The sequence below is a fragment of the Panthera onca genome, chromosome E2 (genome assembly GCF_046562875.1).
Source record: "Panthera onca isolate mPanOnc1 chromosome E2, mPanOnc1 haplotype 2, whole genome shotgun sequence".
NCBI classification, from domain to species: Eukaryota; Metazoa; Chordata; class Mammalia; order Carnivora; family Felidae; genus Panthera; species Panthera onca.
Window position 1 is genome coordinate 29,028,772 of NC_138353.1, and position 12,471 is coordinate 29,041,242.

Sequence of the window (12,471 nt, forward strand, 5' to 3'; positions counted from 1 at the left end):
TAATTTTTGATGTGGTAGAGATACACTGACAGATATACATGATAGATCCTTCAGCATGATGATGATAGGTCGTTCTGTAAGATCTGGGCGTAAAGGGTCATTGCGGGAAGGCTCTTGGGTTTGCCACTGAGTCATAGGTTGGCTCTAGCCACGAAGCGGCCTCTCGCCAGTTGCTGGCTGGGCTTTCTGATGTGTGCGCAGAGCTCCGAAGCCTCTTTGGTTTGAACAGGTGTTGAAAGCTGGGAAAAGCCAAAATATTTTGTTCTTTCTGGGTCACGAACTGTTTGCTGTTGGAAACATCTGCATGGACGGGTGTACGGGCTAAACATAACAGAAGCACAGCGAACGACGATAGCAGTCTTCGGTAGGGAGCCCCCTGAGGACCCCAATAAAGTCGATCTCTTAAGCCCAAGCCCCTTGCTTCGGGCCACAGTGGCAGGCAATGAATTATCCATGTTGGTTAAAAGGGCAAGGTCGCCTCATAACAACATTGCCCATATGCTGCAGCTAAATCAAGCCTGTCCCCAAATATCATTTGGGGAAGGTGTGCGTGTGTGTGTGCGTGTGTGTGTGTGTATGTGTGTGTGAGAGAGAGAGAGAGTGTGTGTGTGTGTGTGTGTGTTTGGAGCGAGGTGATGATGTAGGCCAGCTTTCAAAAGCAGAAATCACCATAATTAGAGGAAACGCTACAAGTTCATTTCCTCAAAAATGAGCAAGTGAGAGAGAAGGAGTTTAAAGACTAGATGTTTAGACAGGCCCGCAAGCCCCCTTGTGACCTTGCTCTGATATTTAACAAAACATTAATCTTCTTGCCAGCAATTATAAAGGATACAGTGATATCGCTGGCTCTCGGAGAGTGAGTAATAGTAATCCCATTGTTCCCCTTTATTTATGCCTTGGTTGTACCAGGCAGATGAGGTAAGTTGGGGCTTTCATATGTTATTATTCCGCACTGGCAATACATAAAGGATGCTCGCACAAATATCTGTCTGTTTCCGAGGCACTGTTTCACACCTCCTTACAACTTGCGATCAAAGCGTTTCAACATTTTATTATGAAATCATGAAAATCCTCCTCTCGTTTACATATGAATCATGGCCTTGTTTGAAACCACCAGCGGACCCCAGTGACAGTGGCTTTTGAACCGCCAAAGGGAACAAGGTGTTAGATATTTGTTTCTTGAAGGCTGTGACTAGCCCGATAACCTTGCTGAATGCCGTGTGCTGGGGGACCGTCCAAGATCTCCAGCAAACACAAAAGCTTGGGGATGGGGGGCGGGGGTGGGGGATGCCCTCCACGAGGAGGCCAGTGGCTTCTCCTTCTCTTGTCGGGAAACAAAATTCGGTGTGAGAGCCTCCATTTGGGCGCGAAGGAGAAAGAAAAGGTTGCACACCTCGTAATTTCAACCTAAACCAAAAAAGCCATCTCTCTGCCTTCCTAAAATAAAACAAAATCCTTCTCCAGAGGTTGGGGTAGGGGCTTTGTTTTCCGTAAGTGCTGACTTCTAAGTTGTCAGCAGACTTTCTGCTCATGTTGGTCGGTGAAGAGGGGTGGGGGGGGGTGGGGGAAAGCAATTGCTTCTTTGGTGAGATTTGCATATCAACTGGGGATCTTCCTTTTCAGCTGGCCTCCTCTTCTGGGGACAATTAATAATCTCCTTTGGAATGTGGAGAGTAGGAGGGAAGTTGCCTGACCAACTTGGTGTCTCCAAGATATATACCGCCTGGGTATGTTGATTCTTTCCCTGGAGGCCAGGAGCAGGGGGTGGGAGAGGTGGGGGACGTGGGGGAGGGAGGGGAGGGGGGGTAGAGGGTGGGGGAGGTGGAGGAGGTGTGGGGGGGTGTGGGGTGTGTGGGGGGGAGGCATTGTTTCTCAGGGAGACTGCAAGAAATCAAAGCAATCATTTTAGGGAAGGATGTTTTATTTGGGATGCGCGAAGAGCCATCTGCAGGTACAGAGGACAATTTTGGGCTTGACAAAATTCTATTGCCCTAAACTAGGTCTGTGCCTTTGATCAACTAGGTCTGTGCCTTTGTCCTGTTTTACCGAAAAGAGGAGACGCTGCATGCAGAAAGGGAAAGGAAGAAGAGAAGTGGAAGGAGTTTCCTTCTCTAACGTGGTCAAGCTGAGTGAGGTTCTGCGTTGAATTCCAAGCCCCAGCCTGTGCCGGGTTGGGGGGGGAGGGGGCGAGTGGGCCAGGCAGTGGAGAAGCAGCCAGAGCCCTGAGCAGCTCCCAAGTAAAGACAGAACCAGACTCTCCCACTGAAAACTCATCCTTCTGCTTTTTGTAGAGCAGGAAGTGGGGTAGATGAATGAAGGGTTGACACAGAGTTGCCAAAGTCTCCTCCAAAAGGACTACGGGCACAGTAACATGTCAGCACAGTCTTCTCCCAAAGTGTCAAGATAAATGCTTTTAGGTTTGAGCAATTCATGCACACCCTCTCTTGCCTGTGCGTGCCTCTTGCTGGCTTTCCTTCCAGGACACTACGAATTCCATTGGGTTGTGATGTAACATTCTTAGGTAAAATGTGTGACGTCATCTCAGTGGCGCCCTGAAGTTATGTGTAAATAGCTCACTGGGTGACTTTGAGCTTGCACCCTTTCACTTTAAGTATGCAATGATTTGTCAGACATAGAGGCAGTAACTTCTAATCCTCCCCCCTTCCCTCTTCCTTATTATTTAGAGATAATGCGGCAGTTAAGGCCCTACTTATTCTGCATCATCCTACCATGTGACTCCTGGCCACCAGGGGACCTTCCCTCAAGACCTGAGTTTCTCACACACCCCTATGTCCTCTCAGGCTATTGTGATTATTCATCTCCCTTCCTGTCCCTCAGAAGAATGGAAAGTTCTATTTGATGAACTAACTCTGAACAATGGGTAATGCCTCCCTGGAATGCCATGTTCAGAGGGATTCTGAAGCTGGACTGGAGGGTCGAGGGAGTGACTTGATTGATTAGTGATGACCAAGAGTGATGTGGTAAAGATAGCTGCCATGGTCATGGATGAAAAAAGCAATGACCGTGCTGAGTTGTCACCATATCTGAGCTTGGGTTGCCCACCTTTCCCCTTCCTCCCTCCAAATGTTGCCATCCTACCGCGTCAAAGTAGAATTCCTCTTCTTCCCTGGAGAATTCAATACCAGTGACCACCCCCCTCATTCATTGGTCAGCAGGTTTGTGGTCCCAACCTCTACTGGGAATTGGATCATTGTCTGCCTCGAATGACTACTGACCTTTGTCCTAGGTGCCTGTCTTGGTTTCCCAGTGGGACGAGCCTCTCTCCAGGATGGGACCTACATTCTTTTCCTTTATGAAAGAGCCTGACATAGGACACACTGCTCGGTAACACAGGAAGTGAGTTACCGAGTTCATGTAATTTCATAGTTTGAGATGAAATGAGCTATGGTATTTCTTCTATCAGTCCCCACACTGTGTGCTCAGTTCTATTGAGCACAGCTTCAAAAGCCTAAGACACAACATTCCAGGTAAGTTGCTCAAGGTCTTACCAGGAAAGGAAGTGTATTAATCGCCCGAATCCACAAGTGAGTATCCTGATGCTTAAGAAGAAGACGGTGTACTGACACATTACTCTGTCTACTGCTAATTTAAAGAATAAAGTGTCGCTTTCCGCTGTGTATTCTATTAAAAGGGGAGTCTTCAGGGGCGCCTGGGTGGCTCAGTTGGTTAAGCATCCGACTTCAGCTCAGGTCACGATCTCGCGGTCCGTGACTTCGAGCCCCGCGTTGGGCTGTGGGCTGATGGCTTGGAGCCTGGAGCCTGCTTCCGATTCTGTGTCTCCCTCTCTCTCTGCCCCTCCCCCGTTCGTGCTCTGTCTCTCTCTGTCTCAAAAATAAACATTAAAAAATAAATAAATAACTAAAAGGGGAGTCTTCTCCAGCTTTCTAACTTCTGATATAAGAGGTATCATTAAATCTTGACTCTTTTTTCCTCTTTCTTTTTTTTTTTTTAACGTTTATTTATTTATTGGGAAAGACAACAAGTGAGCAGGAAAGGGGCAGAGAGAGAGGGAGAGAGAGAGACTCCCAAGCAGTCTCCACGCTGCCAACGCAGAGCTGGATGCACGGCTTGAACCCATGAGCCATGAGATAATGACCAGAGCCGAAACCAAGAGTCGGACGCTTAACCTACGGAGCCACTCAGGTGCCCCTTTATCCCCTCTTTCATTTCCCTAAGTTCTGTGTAGGTTTGACAAATCGGTGACGAGTTCTATCTTGGTCATAATTGGGGTCTTTGAATTGTCCATTATCGAATAAAAACCACTTAGAGCTAAATCGGCCAGAGGTCTGACTTCGTATCTCTTAACCAAAGGAGAGAAGGACAGAAGTCTCTAGAGTTAAGAGTTTGGTAAGAATCTTACAAAAGTAGCCATTGGCCGGAGAGGGAAAAAAAAAAAAAAAAAGCTCAGGGCGTAGTGTCCTGAAAAGGGGCCACTTTTAGGTTCTAAGTTTCTACGTAGAACCCTCAAATGGTTAAGGTGTGTTTCCCAAATGGTTTGCATAAGGACACTTTCTTCTTGTTATCCTGAGAAAACATGGCCTGAATCTCCTAACACAACCTGGGAAGCTACCTTGAGAGAAGGCTTTCAGTCTACGCAGCATCCTGTCAGGGAAGATTATTCCAGCATCAGTGATGGAGAGACTTCTTTTGCAGGCCATCTCACGGCAGTTAGGGAGCAGATGGTCACTGAGAATCCCTGTCCCCTGCCTCCTGCCAGGCACTCTGAGACACAGAGGACGCGTCAGGGCTGGGCCTTCTTGGACAGCGCCTGCTGGGCAGTGAGGGGGTCAAGGCACTGGAAGGATGGTCGAAGTGGCCACTGGGTGTCTATTTCTGCTTATCTTGTTGTAAATAATCATTATAATAACAACACACATGTTGAGGATTCTCTATGTACCCGACACTGCTCTAAGCCCTTGAGACATATTTACTATGGTGGCCTCCCCTTACTGCCATGTTTCTTTATAGATGAGGAAACTGAGGCAGCGGGAGGTTAAGAAGAGGCAGACTCTTCAAGACTAGGAAGTGTTTGGAGTGAGAATAGTGGCCCACATCACTGGAGTTTTTCTTGCCCTTGGTTTTTTTTTTTTTTTTTTTTTAATGTTTATTTCTGTGAGAGAGAGAGAGATTGCAAGCAGGAGAGCTGCAGAAAGAGAGGGGGACAGAGGATCTGGAAGGGGGCTCTGTGCTGACAGCAGAGGTCCGATGTGGGGCTCGAGCTCACGAACCATGAGATCATGACCTGAGCCAAAACCAAGAGTCGGACCAATTAAGCCACCCAGGCGTCCCTCTCACCTTTGGTTCTTGAAATACAGACTCTCAAAATTTGCTTGGGTCTTTTGTTCCCTGTAGCAAGGATAATGTGGATTGAATATTTACATCTAAAAGAAAAAAAAAAAAACGCTGGGGCGCCTGGGTGGCTCAGTCGGTTAAGCGGCCGACTTCAGCTCGGGTCACGATCTCACGGTTTGTGGGTTCGAGCCCCGCATCGGGCTCTGTGCTGACAGCTCGGATCCTGGAGCCTGTTTCGGATTCTGTGTCTCTCTCTCTCTCTCTGCCCCTCCCCTGCTTGTGCTTTGTCTCTCCCTGTCCCTCAAAAGTAAATAAATGTTGAAAAGATTTAAAAAGAAAGAAAGAAAAAGAAAAGAAAAAAATCGGGTCAGAATAATTTTCTTTTCCCTTGCAATCCTTGAGAGAGAGAGAGACAGGGAGACAGAGAAAGAGAGAGTGCCACCGTGCAAGTCAAGGAGGGGCAGTGTTCCCAAGTGTAAAAGTGTTCCAGAGCTGGACTGGCCTCCTGCGGCTGGGATGTCCCCCACCCCTGTGTCCCCCGCCCGGCCCAGCAGCCCAGCTGACACGTGACGGAGGCTCACAAAGGGAAGAATTCCGCTGGCTCGGCTCTGAGCTTGTTCATAATTTGTCACATTGTTCCCCTGCTTTGCTGCACATATGAGATATATAAGACCCCCGACCGCTCTGAGACCACTGCTGCGGCTGGGCACAATGCGGGAGAGTGGGGCCCGGACCGTGGCCGTAACCCGGAGTTCCTTCGCCTTTGTCACTGCCAGTGAGATGCTTCGAGTCATTGGGGGGGTGGGGGTGGGGGTCTTTGTGAGCACAATCGAACCCCGGGAGAGAAAGGGTGAGGAAGCCAAAGCTATGTGCGCACACACACGCAGCGGTTACTGCACGGGGTCGCGGGGTGGGGAGTCCTGGGGCGGCGGGAAGAGGGGCAGGGTATTGGTGACGTAATCATCCCCGTGTGTAGACCCTCAGGAGGCAACGCTGGCAGTCCGCTCCGGACGGGAGGGCTCAGGTTCACAACTTGCACACGAGCTTGGCTCACTCCACCTGCTCAGACGGCTGCTGAAACGCTCCCGGGCTCCCGGGCAGGTTGAAGGATTCTGACTTACATCAGAGAACCAGCAGAAATGGAGTCACCCCACCTGGGACAGCACCCCCCGAGGAGGCCGCAGTCGCCATACGTCCTGGCAGCCTTGGTGGCCGCGGTCCTTCTCCAAGTGACCCTCTTCTAGGACTGATCCACGCCCTAGGGCTGGAGCTCTGGCTCCCGGGTCCCCGCCCCTCCCTGCCTTTCCTTACTTCCCATCTGTGTTGTGTGGACCCCGTGATGGGTGCCTGTTGGACATGTGACCCTTCTGAGACTCAGTCTGCTCGTCTGTACGATGGGGAAAACCCACAGCTGTCAGGAGTAGAGGGCGAAGCCAATCACCTCCCGCTCTGCTTCACGCATCCTGCCCTGGATCCGCCTTCCTCCGAATCTGTGAGGATCCCGTCCACCTCCCCAGGCCCTGTTCCCGCGCTTTCCCCTCTCGGCAGACTCTTCCTGACTCTGGGTGGAATCAATCTCTTCCCGAATAAATACTGACCGACTCTTGTCAGAATCTAAATAACCAGCGTTTGCCAGTAAGCGCGCACTCCCATCTGGATGGTGTGCTATTCAGGCTGCAAAAAAAGACCAAAGGCAGAAGTTTTAAGAGTGTAGATTAACATTCTTAGCTCCACCGCCTACTTTGTTTAGATTCTCCTCAAATATCTACTTGGGGACTTTCCTGGGTTTGAGCATACGTGTGGCCAGAGACTTGCTTCCTGGTTTCTTCCCAGACCGTGGTAGCACAGCGCCTTGTCGGTCTATGGACGCCCGTATCTGTTCACCCAGATGGGCACTGTCCAAATGACCTCGTCATTAGCTTGACTACACAAGTGGCCTGTTGACTAGTTACAAATTATCCGGTCCTTTTGATGTTGTCGTCGAGGGCCGATTTCACTTGATGGGTTCCGGAGGTGCCGGGAGAGAGGGATGGCGTCTCCTCCTTGCCTGGATCCCCAACAGGCATTGAGCAGCTTGGATGCCAGCCTCTGAAGGGGTGCGGCTGTTGGCTGCTGTGCTCAGGATGGTCCGAGAAGCCATAGAAAATGCTACATGTCCCTCCTCTCTCTCTCTCGATGGGTCTCTGGGGGGTCATAGAATGCCTTTCTTAAGTTCAGTGTTTCTTGGGCATCTGCCTGGCACTGGCTTTCTCAGAGACACAGGCTATGATCTCTGCCCTCAGGAACTTCCAAGAGTGAGGGCGTTGGCCCCGTGCCCAGAAAACTCTGAGCCCAACTTGGCAAGTGCTACAGGAGACATGTCCTCAGAATGCTGAATCGACACAGAGCTCTTGCGGGGCTCTAAGGATGGGTGGCCACGGGCCAACTGGAGAACGACGTTCCAGGGAGGCGGAAGGGCGTTTACAAATATGGGCGCACGGAGAATGTCTCATACAAAGCAAGGACTTCAGTGAGCCTGAAAGTAGGAGGTATGTTTGACATGGGAAGGTGTCTCGAAGTGAGGGGTGATGCTCACATTTGAGCCCTGACCAGTGGGCAGCGGAAACCCAGCCAAGATTTCCAGGCAGGGGTCAAGGGCAGAGACTTCTGAGAGAGGCCGGGGCAGGGCGGCCCCCGAGGAGGCCTCCTGGGAAAGTTGAGATCAGAAGGGACTTGCATGTTGAGGATGAAACGAAAGGGGACAATTTGAGAGATATTTAAGGGAGAGAGTAAACAACCTTGGACTGTGACCACCCAGATGAGGAGGGAGGGACTTAGATTTCTAGGTTGGGCAACTGGGTGATTGGGGGATGCCAGCTAAGACAGCGATCCTGCCTAAAAAGTCCGGTGGCTTCCCACAGGCCTGCAACCAAAGCCACATTCGTCGCTGTGGCCTGCAAGGCCCGGCCTGATGTGGCCCTGCTTTCCGATCTCATCTCCTGCCACTGGCTCCTTATTCATTATCTCCAGCCACAGGCCTCTCCATTCTGTTTCTTGAAGGCCCAGGCTTTGTTGCCACCTTCTGGATACTGCACTTGTCGATCTCTGTGTGTGAAACGCCCGGCCCCCATGTTGCATGGCTGACTCCTTGCCACGATCCGGATCTCCACACGTGTCACTTCCTCAAGGATGTCTTCCTGCTGTCCCTTGCAGTGTGTGTCCCAGTGTAACCACTCTTGATGACAGCATTTTATTTTCTGCCTAGACTCGCTTATTCGCATCATTTTCCTTCCTACGTATGACTTCTCCCTATCTGGGAAAAAAAAAATGCTTTGCAGGGCCCGCACACTTATTTCCTCTCTTCTCCCTCCAGAAGTTAAGTCCCACGAGACGGGCACGGCTTCAGGTTCTTCGCGGCACGACCCCAACAGCCCCATCCACAAAGAACACAACATCATCGGCGCCCTTTGCAGTTGTGAAATCTGGCAATCTTGTCTGCGAGAGCAGGGGCTTTCTCTGCATTGTTCACTTCTGTGGCCCAGTGCCTAGATTTGTACATGAGACAGAACTAGAGCACGAAAACCTATTGAATGACTAGGGAGACGGGAAGCAAAGCTTTTGAGTGTCGTGAAAGCAAATCTCAAGATGAAGTTTCGTCGGGGACGTGTTGAGTCGGAATTGCCCAGCAACTTCCAGGTTGATGTGTATGGGAGGGGGTTGGAAATAAGAATCTAGGAAGAGACATACCAACCTATAGGTGAAGCCTCAAGGCTTTAGAAATATCATCAGAGACCTATGGTCTATTCTTTCAACATGAGACACCTTCCCATGTCAAACATACCTCCTACTTTCAGGCTCACTGAAGTCCTTGCTTTGTATGAGACATTCTCCGTGCGCCCATATTTGTAAACGCCCTTCCGCCTCCCTGGAACGTCGTTCTCCAGTTGGCCCGTGGCCACCCACCCTTAGAGCCCCGCAAGAGCTCTGTGTCGATTCAGCATTCTGAGGACGTGTCTCCTGTGTCATGTGGACAGATGGGGATTCAGTTGTCTCTTGTCTTAGGCTGCTTTTCTCCCCTTGCTTAGTTGAGGTTGTGCTTGAAATTTCCCAGTTTGGGAGCTTATGGGATCTCGTGCTTTTATAGGTTATTAGGAAAAATAAAAGATAGTTACAGCTATTTCACGGTGAGACCTAGCAAAAGCGGGGACTCAGCTCTTCAATTCATGATCTTTTGCTGACATCACCAGCGTAGGCAGGATGATGTAGATGGGGGTCAAAAGGAAACTTCATGCTTTCAGGAACTGCGAATCCGAAATGCCACCACTACTCTGTCCTCTGCCCCTGCAGACCCCCCCCCCCCAATCAACCCCAGGGATTTTTTTTTAATAAGAGCTCATTCCAATAGCCAAATTATGGAAGCAGCCCAAGTGTCCATCGGCTGACGAATGGATCAAAAAGAAGTAACATGTACATACAGTGGAGTATTATTCAGCCACAAAAAAAGAACAAAGCCTTGCCATTTGCAAGGAGAGGATAATGCTAAGTGAAAGAAGTCAGAGAAAGACAAATACCTTATGATTTCACTCATAGGAAGAACTTACGAACCAAAACAAATGAGCAAAGGAAAAAGAGAGAGAGAGGCAAACCAAGAGACAGACTCTTCACTACAGAGAAGAAATGGTGGCTGCCAGAAGGGAAGGCGGGTGAAAAAGGACGAACTGGTGATGGGGATAAAGAGTACACTTATGGTGAGCACTGAGGAATGTATAGAATTGTTGAATCACTATACTGAACACCTGAAACTAATATAACACTGTACGTTAACTATACTGGAATTAAAATTTACTCAAAAGGGTTCATTACAATCTAAAATTCTTCAGCACGGCACTTCTGGAAGACACCAGTAATCTGGACTTGAAACCTACTTATTATACTTGCCATAGAATAAGACTTTCTCCCGGTTTCTACTGTGCAAAGCAGAGAAATAGTAAGTACAGAAACGAAACTTCCTGTCTAGTGGGTCTTGTCCCACTCAGTGTGTATATCAACGAGCCTTTAAAAGGGGGGGGGGCGGTGCTCTCCATCAGAAATGGCTCAGGCGTGGTGCTGTCTAGAGGCAGGAGAACGGACTCTTCAGGGTCTTTCCCAGTCCTGGGACGTGTTGATACTTTATTAGAGGAACGGAGGGCACTCGGCCAGCAAATGCAGAAATCAGGTGAGCGTAAGGGCTGCGGCTTTTACCTAATAAGCATTGACTGAGAACCTACTTTTCCAGGCAATGGCGATACAGCAGTGGATAAGCCAAAAAGTACAGCACGCATGCAACTTGGGTTTGGGTCTGGGCAAAAGATACACCTGTGTATATTTCTGTGTCGATGTGGATCCATGTTAAGTACATACCTGGGCTCCTAATCGTTAAATATATTGCCTAGATAGAGAAACGTCAGAATCCTAGGTCCTTCCTTCAATTATGCCTCTAGCTAGCTACAAGCCTGGGGAAGACCTCAGTTCTCTCGAATGGGAATGATACCACCTGTCCTGGCTTTCAGGGTTTCTCCAAGTGCAAAGCAACGTGGTAGAGGAGAAAGCCTTCTGGAAAAATACCAGCGCCTTCACATCCGAAGTCAATACCTTTCGTTCGAGTATGAAAGAAACACCTTTCACATTCAAGGGTAACAGTTCCTGAACGAGCTACACCCCTGTTTCCTCCCGGCATCCCTAGAAACCTATGGCTTCTGGAAAGTGAAAAATTGCAGTATTTTGTAGAGCCGTCACACCGGTCTCCGGGTTTCCCGTTCCAAGTATCTCAATAATAAACATGAAACCAAAACATTCCGTGAAAGAGCCCATGATATAAAAAAAATATACGTATTTGAGATGTTTTGGGGATGGGGGTATGGGCAGAGGATCGAATGGTGTCCAGATCCTGTGCAGGCAAGATATGTGAGAACGTGAAGTTAGGAGACCCCGAGGTGTTTCGGGCATTGGAACAAATAGACTGGAGGTGGGCTTTGTTGTTACGCCAATTTAAGGTACATTTCTCTCGTTTGTAAGCCAAATAGTCCTCTGCAACGCTAGCAAGTCTTTGTCAGGTCTGCAGGGGTCCACTGCTAGCTTCCAACAGTGCCTGTCCTCTATCTTGGACAACTCACAAGACTCTTCTCTTTCCCTGTGCCCCCCCAGAGAGAAGCTACTCACTGCCCGGCTTCAACCACTGCCTCACGGTGAACCCTCAGAACCAGAGGAGGCAAGAGGTGGCTAACCCAGAAGTATTCGTGGGCAGTCTTCCCCAAGCTCGACTTTACCGAGGATTCCCCTCGGTCTCTACCCCGCGTCATTAACCCTTGCCTCTTGCATGTAAGCGGGGATGAGGCTGTGTGACGGGTGTCAGAGCACGACATGTGTGTGGTGCCGTGCACCTTCTCTCCATCACCACCGCACCCCGCACCCCCGCCAGGAGGTAGAGTGCTCCCTCCTTCCTCTCTACTGCTCCTTTCATTGGTGATTTTCGAAAACTACCAAAGCTGTGGTTAAAACATTAAAATGACACCCATTGCACAGTCCAAATGTTGGCGTATGTCCTTCACGATCTTTTCCAATGAACCAGTGAGCCACGCCCAAGGCCCATCTCTTCCCAGACTCCTTCTCAACGGGGAGAAAGGTAGCCATGTGGGTGGAGGGTGTTCCGTCTAAAGCTGGTCTGGAGAGAAGCTTAAAAAGACATGCCCAGAGGTGGGGGGAGCAAAAAGAAGACATAGGTTAAAAAAGTCACAAAGCTCTCAGGAAGGTGAAAACATAAAACTTCAGGTAAGAGAGGTGGGCCTATTAAGGGTGGGAAGTTGCCTATAAAGGGTAAATGTATTAATGACAGACATTTGGGGGAAGGCCCACGGTCAGGACTCCTCTGCTTAGTCCAGGAAGACACCCGACTCTTAGGCTGAGGTTGTTGGTGAAAGGATACCACGGGCTGGTGTTTCCATTTTTCTAACTCTCAAAACTTAGTTCTTCCAAGGCTGCCTACAGGTCGTCTTTCCTGATCCATGCAAATGGGAATCCCTGCCCTTTTTTTGTCAACCGTGGAGTACATTTGGTTCTCAAGGGCAGGGGATCGTGTTATATTTTGAAATAAAAATTGTAATTGGATTATGCTCAATGGCAGCCATCATAGGATTGGCTCTT